The 13,413-nt window shown below is 36.4% G+C and overlaps 1 long non-coding RNA gene across 1 annotated transcript; it reads right to left on the bottom strand.

The window, feature by feature from the left end:
• Window positions 1-9,554: 9,554 nt before the first annotated feature.
• Window positions 9,555-11,753, bottom strand: LOC122016603. Its single transcript, XR_006121142.1, has 3 exons — window positions 10,332-11,753; window positions 10,113-10,203; window positions 9,555-10,028 (listed from the first exon to the last, which is right to left on the bottom strand). It is a non-coding gene; the product is annotated as an uncharacterized LOC122016603 (long non-coding RNA).
• Window positions 11,754-13,413: the final 1,660 nt, after the last annotated feature.

The raw sequence follows: 13,413 nt of genomic DNA, 5'->3' as shown, positions 1-13,413 counted from the left end.
GTATGTTGTGAATATATTGTGTGGATTGTGTTTGTGATACCATCGCCTGTGATGGTTTGTATTTGTATTAAATTTGTATATGGGAAACTAGCAAAACAGGGGCAGGATTTCAAAATTTTTCCAGGTTTTTACCGACGGAAACTAAAATTCCGTCGGTATATTATCGAAAAGTACAGTTGTTTTTTCGATATATTACCGACGGAATTATAGTTTCCGTCGGTAAACCCCGACGGAATCCGTAATTCTGTCGGAAAACACCGACGGAAACAAATTATCCGTCGGGGTTTACCGACGGAATCTTTTATTCCGTCGGTGTTTGCCGACGGAAACTATAATTCCGTCGGGAATTTGCCGACGGAAACTATAATTCCGTCGGTAATCCCCGACGGAATAAAAGATTCCGTCGGTAAGTTCCGTTTAGCGCCGTTTGACTTTTTACCGACGGGTAAGAAAGTCAGTCGGTAATATACCGACTGAATAGATAATTCCGTCGGTAACTACCGACGGATTTACTTTTCCGTCGGTAAAGTGAATGCCGACCAAAATACTTCCGATATCATAAATTCCGTCGGTAATGTCATATACCGACGGAATACCGACGGAAAATTCAGTCGGTAATAATGGTATTTTTTGTAGTGACATCGGACATGATAACGATTATCCTGTGAGTTGATGAAAAGGAGGAATTAAGGAGAAGACAAAAAGATAAATTGGCGAAAATAAAGAGAGATTCGTTGTTCTCTAGGTTTTATCAAAAAAAAAAAAAAACTTTATTAAGAACAGAGGATAATCTCTTAAATAACTAAATATGATACTTATATAGACAAATTCTAACATCTAAAATAGCTAAATATGACACTTATTTAGAGAAATTCTAACTTATAAATATCACAAATTCTAATCTATAAATATCTGATATACCAAAAATACTCAAAATATCATAAAATAAAAATTATTTAAAATAAAAAAAGATGTTTGGATCTTCTAAAAATATCCTAAATAGTATTTTTTTTACCCGAAACTTGACGATTATAAGGTTCCAATAATTAATATAGGTATCTAAATTTTACACGTATAATCATAGAAAAAAAAACTCTGATTTTGAATCTCAAGTCAAAAATAATGAATAGTTAAAAATTAGATATTTTTTACATTGGTCCTGCATCATACTATTATCTAGTGAACATGTTAGTCAAATCACGTGTATAATTTGACTCTAGAAACAAAATAAATACTTGGGACAAATCTAATAAGGTACTTAAAATATTTTTAAAAAGAATTAAGTGAGTTTTTTATGGAAATTTTATGAGAACACTGAAACACTGACAGGGTATACAGGAGGAAAACCTTAATTAACGTTAAGCAATTGCACTGCGCGACCTTTGGCTTCATTTGTCGTCAACATCAACTGCCTCTTGGACAACTTCTGGTCAGTGCATTTAGTGAACGATTTGAATACGATGCTATTGTTGAGGATTATTGGATCGGTTAGAAGGGAGATTGAATAGATGATCACTTTAAATCATTCATTTCCTATATATTCGTTAGTGCACAATGAAAAATAAACAAACAAACATGAATACAAAAGCTAAAGATAAGAAAGAAAACAAGTAAACCATAATGACATGTCAATTTACGTGGCTCGGAGATAAAGCTCCTACTCCACGACTGTCCGTAAGGTGGACTATCCCTATCCATCGGTGGATTAGTCTTCAAAACCTCCATCTAGTTCAAGCCTCATTGTCGGTGAAGAAACCTCACCACAACTCGATCAAGGCACTCAAATCACATGGGAATTGTTGGGACCTTGACGCCCGCTAAAGGGAGAGAGTGAATAACTTCCTACAATTGTTAGTCGTAGCGGAAATAAAAATACTAACAAATAAAAGGAAAGCTAACTCTATAAAATAATAAACAAGAAATCAAACCAATACACGTTCGTTTAACGTGGTTAGGAGATTAGGGCTTCTACTCTACAGCATGTCCGTAAGGTGGACAAAACCTCAATCCGTCGGTGGATCAATCTTCGACAAATTCCGGCTAGCTCGCGTAGCTCCTTGTGGGTGGAGAAACCTCACCACAACTCGCACAAGACTACACTGGATAACTTGAGCACTTGGAGACTCTAATTAAGGTTAACCGCCACTAACTTCGTCACCAAAGTTCGCCACCCCAAGCTCCATTATTTACAGCTTAAGGAAATCAGCAAGCTTATTTTACCATTACCAGTTGACGTGTCATTTTAGCAGTCGACTGATGTTGGCTAACGGTACTCCACAAAATCCGCGCCTCTGCCAACAGATCTTTACTCGTTGACTGTTACAGCGTACCAGTCGACTACTACAGTGCACCAGTCGACTGCTACAGTAATCGCTACAATGATTGCTACAGTAATGATTTACTGTTTTCACAAACATTGGACGCAGAAATATTCTGTGCCCTGGCCCAGTCGGCCCAGTCGATTGGTCTAGTTGCCAGTCGACTAGTAAAATCCTAACCCTAGGATTTTGACCCCCCCAAGTACATTCACTTAGCACTCGTTCTTACCCGACCAACCTAGACCTAGCCTTCTAGCCTCCTCCATCAGCTTCGCATCCCTCGAATGCCTTCTCATCCTTCACGCCTTGTCTTCTGTAGCTTCCTTTGGTCTTGTCCTAGTTGTCGAGTCTTCCTTTGCCAAGAGACTCTTCACCTCCAGGACTTCAACCATTGCCAAGTCACACTTGGACTCTCGTTGCTAATACTACATACTTGGACTTACATCGCCAAGAATCTTCTTGGACTTTTCTCCTTGGCCAAGATCACACTTGGATTTTCCTTGTTATACATGTATCCTGCACACTCACAATGCATATCAAATACAATAATAAACCTAACTTAAATTTTTGCTCAAACATCAAAACCTAGGACACCTACATTGCTCCAACAGGAACTTGAAAATTTTAATTAGCCTTTAATTTTAACCAAGTCTAATTTTATCACCCAAGCCAGCCACCCCAAGCTCTATTATATAGAGCTTGGGGAAAACACATAGATAGGCTGATTTTCCCATTACTAGTCGACTAGTATTACCGTTGGACACACCCAACGACACTCCGCAGAATCCATGATTCTGCCAACGATTCTTTATCAGTCGACTAGTCCTTGTACCAGTCGACTGATGTCTCAGCCGTTGGGCACAAACACTTTGTGCCTTGCCCAAGTCGACCGGTAAAACTCTAAATCTATGGTTTCCCTTCCCAAGTATATTTCTCTCACACTCGGACCCTCACGATTCACTTGACTCTTCCTCGTAGCTCTGACCTCTTGTCTTCAAGCCTCATTCCTTTGGCTCTTGTCCTTCGGATGCATTCAAGCCCACGACTTGTCCCAATGTCATCCTTTGCATATGCCTTGAAGTGCGCTTTCCTCGCCGCTTATCCTTGTTGTCTTGTTCATGGTCCCTTGGATGCTCCATCCTTCACCGGATCCGAAGCCAACAAGCTAAGTCATATGTATATTTTATAAACTTGTACAACTCAAATATACATATGAAATACAAAAATTAACCTAACTTAAATCTTTTGTCCAAACATCAAAACTCAAAATCACACCATACCCTCAAAATTATATATATATATATATATATATATATATATATATATATATATATATATCTGACACATGAATATACATGTATGTTTCAAAAGTGAACGTCAACTTAACCGCGTGTCCAACCATGTCGAAGTATTATTTTACGTAAAAAAATTATTTTAAAGTATTGCTTTAAAGGAGAGCTATGTTTTCTTAAACGCCAAAAAGTACATCGAATCGATCCAAATTATTTTGTAATAAAATATTCTCAAAATCATTGTAATACGGCACTCAACCAATATAACTTAATTACGCGTTTCAAAAAATCCATATAGCAATTTTGGTAGTTATAACATTTATGAACAAATATTAAAAATATATTATTTTTGGAAAATAGAAAGAAAAATAAGAATATTTATAAAATTGCTATATGAAATGATATGTAAATTTAAATTTTATTTTAAAAATAGCACACACACATATATAATTATGTACTAATTTTCGCTAAAATTATTTCATAATTGTTTATAAAATTTTAAATTTGAATATAAAGATGTAATTAATTAGGAGACTATTGGGAACTTCTCGGCTCAAAATTATTGTACAATAGCAAATTAAACTAAATTTACTATATTGTTATCTTATGCTCAAGTTTTAAATTTGAATACATACTCTAAAAGCTATTGAAGTACATTTAATGTATGTATGTTTTCAAACTAACTTAACTATAAAAAATTCAAAATTGATACATAAATCTAATAATTTTAACTAGTTATTTGATTATTTTTAAAAACATAGATTGAGCTCCAATGACATCTTAAATTGCATTTATATATTTAATTGACAATTTGAGCAAAAAATTAATAATATAATAGTTTTGAATAAAAATTATTATATGACTATTTTAAGTTTTTTTATCATTTAAAAAATACAATTGGTTTCCAATGACTTCTAAAAGTGTATCTATATATTCAGATTTAAAATTTGAAAATTAAATAGCGTTTACATAAAAATGTTTGTACTTTTTTATGTCACTTTGAAAGTAAGAATAGACTCCAAATACCTCATAGATATTTATAATATTATAAATCATTCTTTTGTTTAAAAAAAACATACTCCATTGACTCCTAGAAAAAAAAAGGAAGCTACTTAGATTTTTGCCCAATCATTTTTTTCTCATGTATAAGAGGGGAGCTAACTTAGGAACCACGCAACTTAATTAATTAACTACTTAATGAAATCACATTAGCATCTTTTATTATATATTCAACTAGTGAAATGTAGCTTACAAATTAACTAAGATTATGTCGAGAGAGAGAGAGCTTATAATTAGGATTAAATTAAGCAAGAGCATCTTGGAGTGAGAATGCATTTAGAACAGACTTCAATACATTTTTCCTCCTCATGAATATTTAAAAGAAAGTATTTGTATTTCCAACTCAGACAGTCAAAGTATTATTATAATATGTGTATACTTTTCAATTTAAAATAAAAAATGAACATAAAGTATACAAACTTTTTTCTAGAAAAATATATTAAATATATATATATATTTTTTAATATTTTCTTAAACAATTCGACCACGAGAAGACACGTACCGAGACTCACAAGAGCCACTGGGCGAGTCTTGAGGCAGGCGCGCCAAGTAGACATGCGGCGTGGGGCCCAGACACCGGATCCAAGGCCATGGTCGGTGACCTTTTCTTCGTGGGCCCGCCGGTGTCAGGTAGATTTATAGTCTTCTTCGTGGGGTCGCCTTCCGCCTATTAATTATTCCCAACGGCCAAATCGTACTAAGGCAGCTACCGGCTCTGTGGTTGGCGAAGCAGAGGATGATAGAGCAGGGCCCCACCGCAGAGTCGACAGGTTGACCAGTGGAAAGAGTGGGGTGCAGCGGAGAGCCACGTGGTGTGATCGCCCACCGACTCAGGCGCACGCGGATTTGAGATCGCCGTCGGCTGCGGGCCCACTAATTTGGTTGGTCGGTCGGTTGGCCGTCCGTCTTTTAACCGCCAAATTTAGTTGATGAGAAGTTGGAATCCAGGAGAGCGCATTCAAGGCCATATTTTCAAAAACTATTTCAGATTTTCCTTTTTCCTTTTTTTTTTTTAATATAAAATAATTAAAAAGTGCCATGCTCTTAAGATGAGAGGGGAAAATAATAAATTTCTAATATCGAATCGAATGATTTTATAAGATCACAACCAACTTTAGGTCTTAATAATGGGAGTTTAATGATGAGGGTGTAATTTTTTTTTTTAATTCAAATATCCGATTGATCAATTAATTTTAGAAGTGATTCATTTGGTCCTATGAAAAATTTTCATTAACTATAGAATAAATCAAAAAATATTTACGAAGATTTATCTAAACAACCAGTGTTTTTAAAATTTTCATTCAACTAGAAAAAAATTCATATAGTGCTCCATAATTGAAATTCGATTCTTAAATATCTGATTAATCGGATGAAGGATCTAACTGCTATATCATTGCTCTGGGACGGGTACGCAATCTTTAATGATAGGGTGCGTGTAATTTTTTTTTTTATTCTCATCATGATTAGATTTGGCCTAACTATTAAATGAAATATTGGAATATATACATCCTTCTAGATTAAAGTAAACCATTCACTTAAATCTATAATCCTCATAATTATACCAACTGAAAACTTAATCAATCGAAAGAGATCATTAATTAGCTAGATTAAAAGAACTGATCATAACTATATGCATGTTAGTGTTTTCTCCACGGATTGAGGCATGATGATGTGTAAAATCAGAGAAGATGGAGTGCTAGTTAGGTAGCGTCGAGGTTAATTGTGGGAAGACTCCGAATAGAGCAAGAGAAACCTAATGCTGCGAGTGAGCTCTCGTGTTAAAGAAGAACAAAATAGGAAGGAAACGTCAATAACCAAGCTAGGGAGGGGTCCCGACACAAGTATTCTGGCGCTCAAGTTAAACACAAAGCTAAAGAAAGGAGTGCAAGACACTGATAATAAATAGTGAACTATGATGACGAAGCTTGTCTGCGCTTGTATATAGAAATTCTTTATGTATTGATATTTTCTCTCTGCACGAATATCAACATATTTCTAAAATAACAGTCACTATTTTAACATTCTGATAACTTCCCTGAAATAGATTTATCATTCCTACATTTTGTAAGGTATAAGCTTCCGTCGTACGGATTTCACAGGCATATTCCTGTGATTATCTGACAACGATTACACAAAACGTCAAAAAAGAATATTAGGTGATTGCGTTGATGAATCATTAATACACTTTAATGGTAGACTGACTGAGTCTCTTCTAACGTTCGATCAAACCTCATTCTCGAAAGGGGTCAGGTCGGTTAAAGAATGTTGACTATTTTGAGGATTCGACCTCTCTAAGGACTCGACATCCTTGAGAACTCAACCTCATTGAGGACTCCACCTCCACTCGGACTCGGCATTCGCTCGGATAAGGAGTCCGGTTGAGCCGAGAGGACTCGATTCCGAATTAAACTGAGACGGCTCAGGATTCCATCGAGTCGGGAGGATTTGGGATCCGATTGAACAAGAGATTCGATCGGCTAGACTTTTCGGCTGAGTCATACGATCATGATAACCCTGAGTATTGACCCCTCCTTAACTTTGATCGTTACATCAATCAATTTTCTGGACTTCGACCTCAACTTTGAAGATCCTGTTTTATTTGTCATATCAATGTATTTGGTACTTACATTAGTGTTTATTGTAATAGATCTCAACATCAACTCCTAATAGATAAATATCTCACTGTGTACCTGAGAGCTCTCCTATATATATAAAAAAAACTGTTGTAATAGGATAAATATTCCTATGATTTAGTTACTTCCAGAATATACGAGACCGTCTTCATTTTGTTTTCACTGCAATGTTGGTGCCTCTCCCATCCGATCCAATCACCGATAATTGCATGGTTTTGCATGACATAACGTGAGTTCCATCAAGCACGCAGGGCTCATGATCGAGCTAGCTGGCTAGCTACCTAGCTGCTGATTCTCAAAACGATCCTCCTCTTTATATCACAAACGAACTTATGCACAAAAGAGCTAGCTCTCAGCATATATCTGCACATTGCTGATGCATGCAGCCGATCAGTCGATGCCCTTCCACGTAGTTGCTCTGTGCTTTTCTCCACCATCATCATGCACTTAATTCGTTTCAACAAGACACTGTCCTTTTGGATGCTTCATGCTCAGACATGCCTAGCTGGACTTGACGTTAATATAATGTATATACATATATCTTCATTAAACTTTAATTTAGAAGTGGAATTAAGTGTAGAATCCAGCAATGCATGCTACTTAACAGTTAACAGCATCAGGGCAATTAATTTTGGAAGCAAGAGTTCGATTCTTAATTTGCTACTGCAAAGAGATTCATTGGTTCAATTAGAAAGCATGCAGTTAAAAGATCGATCCGTGCAAGTTTTGAATGTAATGTGAATAGAATCTCCAAATGAAATTTCTACGCACTAACCATTCACTTATAGCCGAATAAATCTCTCTTGCTCGTTGTGTTTGACTGTTTTCTGCAAAAAGAGAGTAAAATAAAGATCTTGTGTTAGATTCTTGAGAAAAGATAAAGCTACGCAACCATTAATTATACTTGCTAATTTCACAATTAATTTTGGAAGCAAGAGTTCGATTCTTAATTTGCTACTGCAAAGAGATTCATTGTTTCAATTAGAAAGCATGCAGTTAAAAGATCGATCCGTGCAAGTTTTGAATGTAATGTGAATAGAATCTCCAAATGAAATTTCTACGCACTAACCATTCACTTATAGCCGAATAAATCTCTCTTGCTCGTTGTGTTTGACTGTTTTCTGCCAAAAGAGAGTAAAATAAAGATCTTGTGTTAGATTCTTGAGAAAAGATAAAGCTACGCAACCATTAATTATACTTGCTAATTTCACAATTAATTACTCGACGATCTATTCTAAACCATGCGTAGAATCTTTTACAAGTGGCTTGACAGTAAATTGCATGCCTGCTTTTGGAATCTTGGCATTTTCGCAGGAACTCGAACACCACAAGTAAGATAAAAATGTTCAGATTCCTCGCTGCCAGTCTGCAGTCAAAATCAATTGTCACGTTGTAGGTTCTTTCCTCTTTAATTATGCTTCTCTCTAGATCTTCTCATATATTTAAAAATTTTTTTCAAGAATTAGCAGGTAAGGAAGACTAATATTATTCAACGATGGAAGAATTAGTTAGGTATAGCATGCAGAAGACAAGTTGGGATGGTGGTTGAAATGAAGAACTCACAGAGCATTTGGCTTTAGATTTTTTTTTTTTCTCTTTCTTTCTTTCTTTCTTTGCATCCATCAGGACTGATCAAAGCCATGCAGTAGAATAAATTCCTGTGTTGAATGTTGACTGCTGCTCATATTGTGAGCATGGGTTTGGCAGGAGCATCTAATGTGCTTCGGTTCCGGATGCATGCATGAATGAAACAGAAGCAGCATGAGCAACTCTAACTTTTTGCCAAATTATATATAAAATTGTTCTTGCACTTTGATTTATTTATTTTTATTTTTATGTAAAGTGAAAAAGGGTGAAAGCTAGGAATTTGACATGGGGAGCATATGCAAAATGTTTGAAGAGAAGCCCACCGGATCAGTCAAGTTGTATTTGGATCCATAGGGATGTAAGATTACTCTACGCTGACAACCTTGTTATCATGAATTGTATGAGATTATTTTCATGACTCAAATTTATAATCACAAAATTACAGGGAGGATGGATCCATTGGTCCATAAATTATGAATCAGAAAATGATTCATTTTTTTAGACACTTGATTTGGATGAACCCCATCTATTTAAAAGTGGAGTCCATCCAAATCAAGAGTTCTCATACAAGAGACCATCCCCTGGTCCACAATTTACGGACCAGAGGATCTGAATTACAGGACAACAATTTTACTATGCACTAAAACTCCCATTTCATCTCTATATTAACAAACAAATCTCGCATTAGAGAATTCGTGCCCATAAAAGCAGAATCACTGGCAAATTGATGGTATCTTACATCATTGGCAACGCAATGTAATTAGTAGAAACAAGTATAAGCCATTTGATAAACAGGACCACATTTTTTAAGGGGCAGTTTCGTTTACCATCTCTACGTGATGGAATTATGTCCTATTTGATCAACACTGAATTATGGTCGGTGATCTTTCTTTTTCTTGACACAACAGACTGATTCTTTTGATATTAGAGGGAGGGCAATCGAACAACCTCTAGTCATGGAGAATAACCTTTCAATATGCCACACTTCATTTCCGTTTACTGTCCCAAGCCAATACTGAAGCCTGTAAAATACAACAAAAGGCCAAGAAAACTTCAAAGCAATCACATTTGCGAAAATATTTTAAGGTCCGTCCCTATTTGAAGACGAACCTACTGATCATGAATCGAGAAGGCTGACCCTGCCAAAAATGAATGATAATCATATTAAGAAGATTATTACTCCTGCAGATCAGACATATACAACAGCCTAACAAACTAATGACCTGATGGTTAAGCTGATTCCAATAGAAAAGAAGTGAAGCACGAGGATTTTCAGATAATTCATGGGCGTTTCAGCTCCCATAATTGGTATACCTGAATAAGCAACTAGAAAATGAGTAGCATAATTATAGTAGGTAGCAAGAAGTATTAATATTGCCTTCATTAACTCTATTGAATTTTGAGTCATCAATAAGCTTAAGAGTTACTTAAAGATAACTAACCACACAAAACCATGCTTGTCAGCTCCTTTTAGAAGGACCATCCTAGAAGAACTTCAGAGGACATAATTTTTGTGATATGAGAACATGAGTTACCCAGTTATAAATCTAAAATCCACAAAATATAAACAATCAAAGGTACATAGTTTTCCTTCGTGACTACAAGTAGACAAGGTCATAATCGATCATCTCGTCATGAGTTTGTATCTATAAGGCAAATACTTACAGTGGAATTAAACAATAACAAACAGAAAGACAATGAGGTTTACTTGGTTCCTAAGCCCTAGGCCAAGGCGAAGGCCGGAACTTTTCCGGAGATGGATAAACCTCTTACAATGTTTGTATCACAATCACAAACAGGAAAGTAAAGCATATATTAAATAGATACAAACAGATTTTGCCAATTTGGTCTGGAAGTCCTTGAAGTTCTTTTATAGGCCTTTATTGGTAGACTGATAAGCCTCATTCAGTCGACTAGACTTGGTCAAACCTAATCTCCACAATCAAGTTCATCACAATCTGGACCAAACCATGTGATCTCATCGTTGTCATCGGTCAACTGGAAATTTTTCCGATCAACTGAACCAGGCCACATCACCAACCCAAGTTCAGTCCCAAATCGGTCAACTGAACCCAATTGGTCTACCAAAACGGTGGATCGATCAACCGAATTGGTTTGGGTCCGGTTCAACCCGATTGCGTTTGTTTGTTCGTTGTTTTGCTTCTAGCTCCAGGTTTCTGCAAAACAGTTATACAAAACACAAACATGTAAATCTACCCGACCTACTAGGCTTACTTAAATCTCATCCTATAAGCCTACCTGACCTACTAAGCTTATCTCTTACTTGGAATTCATTTCTCTCAGACTTCTCATCACCTAAGGTTCACTCCCTTAGGATTTTCCCTTTGCCAAGCATTTAGTCATCTTGACCTACTTAGACTTATTACTTGCCAGACATTCGGTCATCCTTACCTACCTGGACTTTTCCTTACCAAGCATCCGGCCACCTTGATCTGCTTGGACTTGTCATTTGTCAGACATTCTGTCATCCTTGACCTGGGCTTTCCCTTACTAGTCACTAGACTTCTCACTTAAGTCACTTCTGAACATCTGGTCTTGTTTAGATTATTCCTCGGTCAAACTTGACTAGACACACGTAGATTGTTAAACATTGAAATCCTAGAAGTTGATTGCACCAACAAAACTAGCAGTGACTGATTTATGAAACCATTTATGGAACTAGTTCACAGTGCCACAGTAGTATATCAGTGAGACAATGAAAGACAATACATTGCTGGTTCATCATGTCAAATAAATTTAAGATCTATGACAACTCCGAAAAAAGTAAGCAGACTTTCAATATTTATGGACAGAAATGACCAACCAAAGGAATCTTACAACAACTGTACTTCACAGTTCAAAAAATGCACACCTGTTCTATGGGATCAGATAGCAATTGGTCCTCGAGAAGCTCAGGAGATGTATAGTTCTCTCTAAGTATGCGATGTCAATAGATGATGGTTTCCCAATTCTTAGACATTGAGGTGCCAAGGTATTGGGGAAGATTGAGTTTGTATTCTCATTAATGGATGGGGGAACAAATCTACCACCAAGAAAGTGATGAGGGCCATCGAACTTTTTGGCACATAGCTTATGTGCAGTTGATGAAACCTAGGTAAAAACAATTAATTCAGATGCAAATTAAAATCTTTGATATCAGACCCATTCATATGCATTTCACCATCACATACTATTATGCATAAAACAACTGAAATTCTAAGCGAGTGACCAGCATGTCTGGTTCACGGCCTTCGCTGGTGATGTCACCTTCCTCGACATGCCAACCGGAAGGAATATCAATTGAAACAACTGGAGGTGATCTCTCAGTTGCACAGCTGGCACACCTTAATGAAAAATGAACCTTTGTTGGTGTTAGTTGGCATCTATATATATGGTAGTGCCTTCGTCACACTCAAATCGCATTTCTGTGACCAAGATCTTCTTGACTGAATTTTTATGCAATTATCTACTGCATGAAATTAATAGATACATGAGTTTGTTATGGTAAACTACTCTGTTTCAGATGCTAACACTAGCTCATTGTCTACATAGGTCATCCAAGGCCACCTTTTGATGATCTCATTCAGAGGCTTTGTGCTTTGGCCATGCCAAATTGCCGCATGATGTTGAAGTATCATAGGTACATTTGTTTGTTACACATCAGTGACTTGTCCCTAGTGGAATGGAAAACATGCCAAGCTCTAATGTCAATATGGAAATAAAAGTGAAAAATGCCTCCCACATCATGATTTTGACTTTTCTCCACTTATCTTCAAATATAAACTAGTGTGGGTGTCCAAAGAGAATGAGAATCCAAACATTGCATCAACAATGAAAGCAAAACAGAGTTAAATTCTGGTGTAAGTCATCGACTGACAAAAAAAGGAATATATAATGATTCTTGTTAGCCCATGGCATAAAGTAGTAAGCGAATCTAATCAGTTGAGAACTGCATGTAAAACAGTACAGAACTACACCCGAGTAACAAGACCATCATACACTGCCTTTGGTGTACGTTTAGGAATGGCTAATTAAAATCCTCAAGGTATTCCAGGGAAGAGATCGTGTTCATAGGTACCAATTTGTTAAAAGTACTTCCATTAGATCAGACTAAAACTTATAGGAAGGCATAGAGGTTGGACCTAATAAGCCCTTTCAAACAAAGACCGCTTACCTAAGGCAAAGAGGCTGGACCTAATAAGACCTTAGTAAGACCGATTTGGTAAGGTTTTGAAAATAAATTTTCGGGAGCAAGTAATTCCTAAAGAGGGAAACTAACACCAATAGACGTAAGGTGGTAGAAGGATAGGTCCCTAACAAAACCACTAAAAAGGTGAGGTGAAAACTCTTTTTGGGAAAGAAAACCGATCAGCATTTATAATCAATTCTGATGTCTGAACAATGGGAGGAAGCAATACAATACTGGTATACTAGTTCACGTACCTCAAACCTAGAATACCTTGATCTAGCAAAAACAGAAAAGTCATCCCACAAGGAACTAGCTCATAATATTGCCGTATTATA

The sequence above is a fragment of the Zingiber officinale genome, chromosome 8B (assembly GCF_018446385.1).
Source record: "Zingiber officinale cultivar Zhangliang chromosome 8B, Zo_v1.1, whole genome shotgun sequence".
Taxonomy (NCBI): Eukaryota; Viridiplantae; Streptophyta; class Magnoliopsida; order Zingiberales; family Zingiberaceae; genus Zingiber; species Zingiber officinale.
Note: the sequence above shows the minus strand (reverse complement) of the source record. Positions and strands in the feature narration are given on the sequence as shown.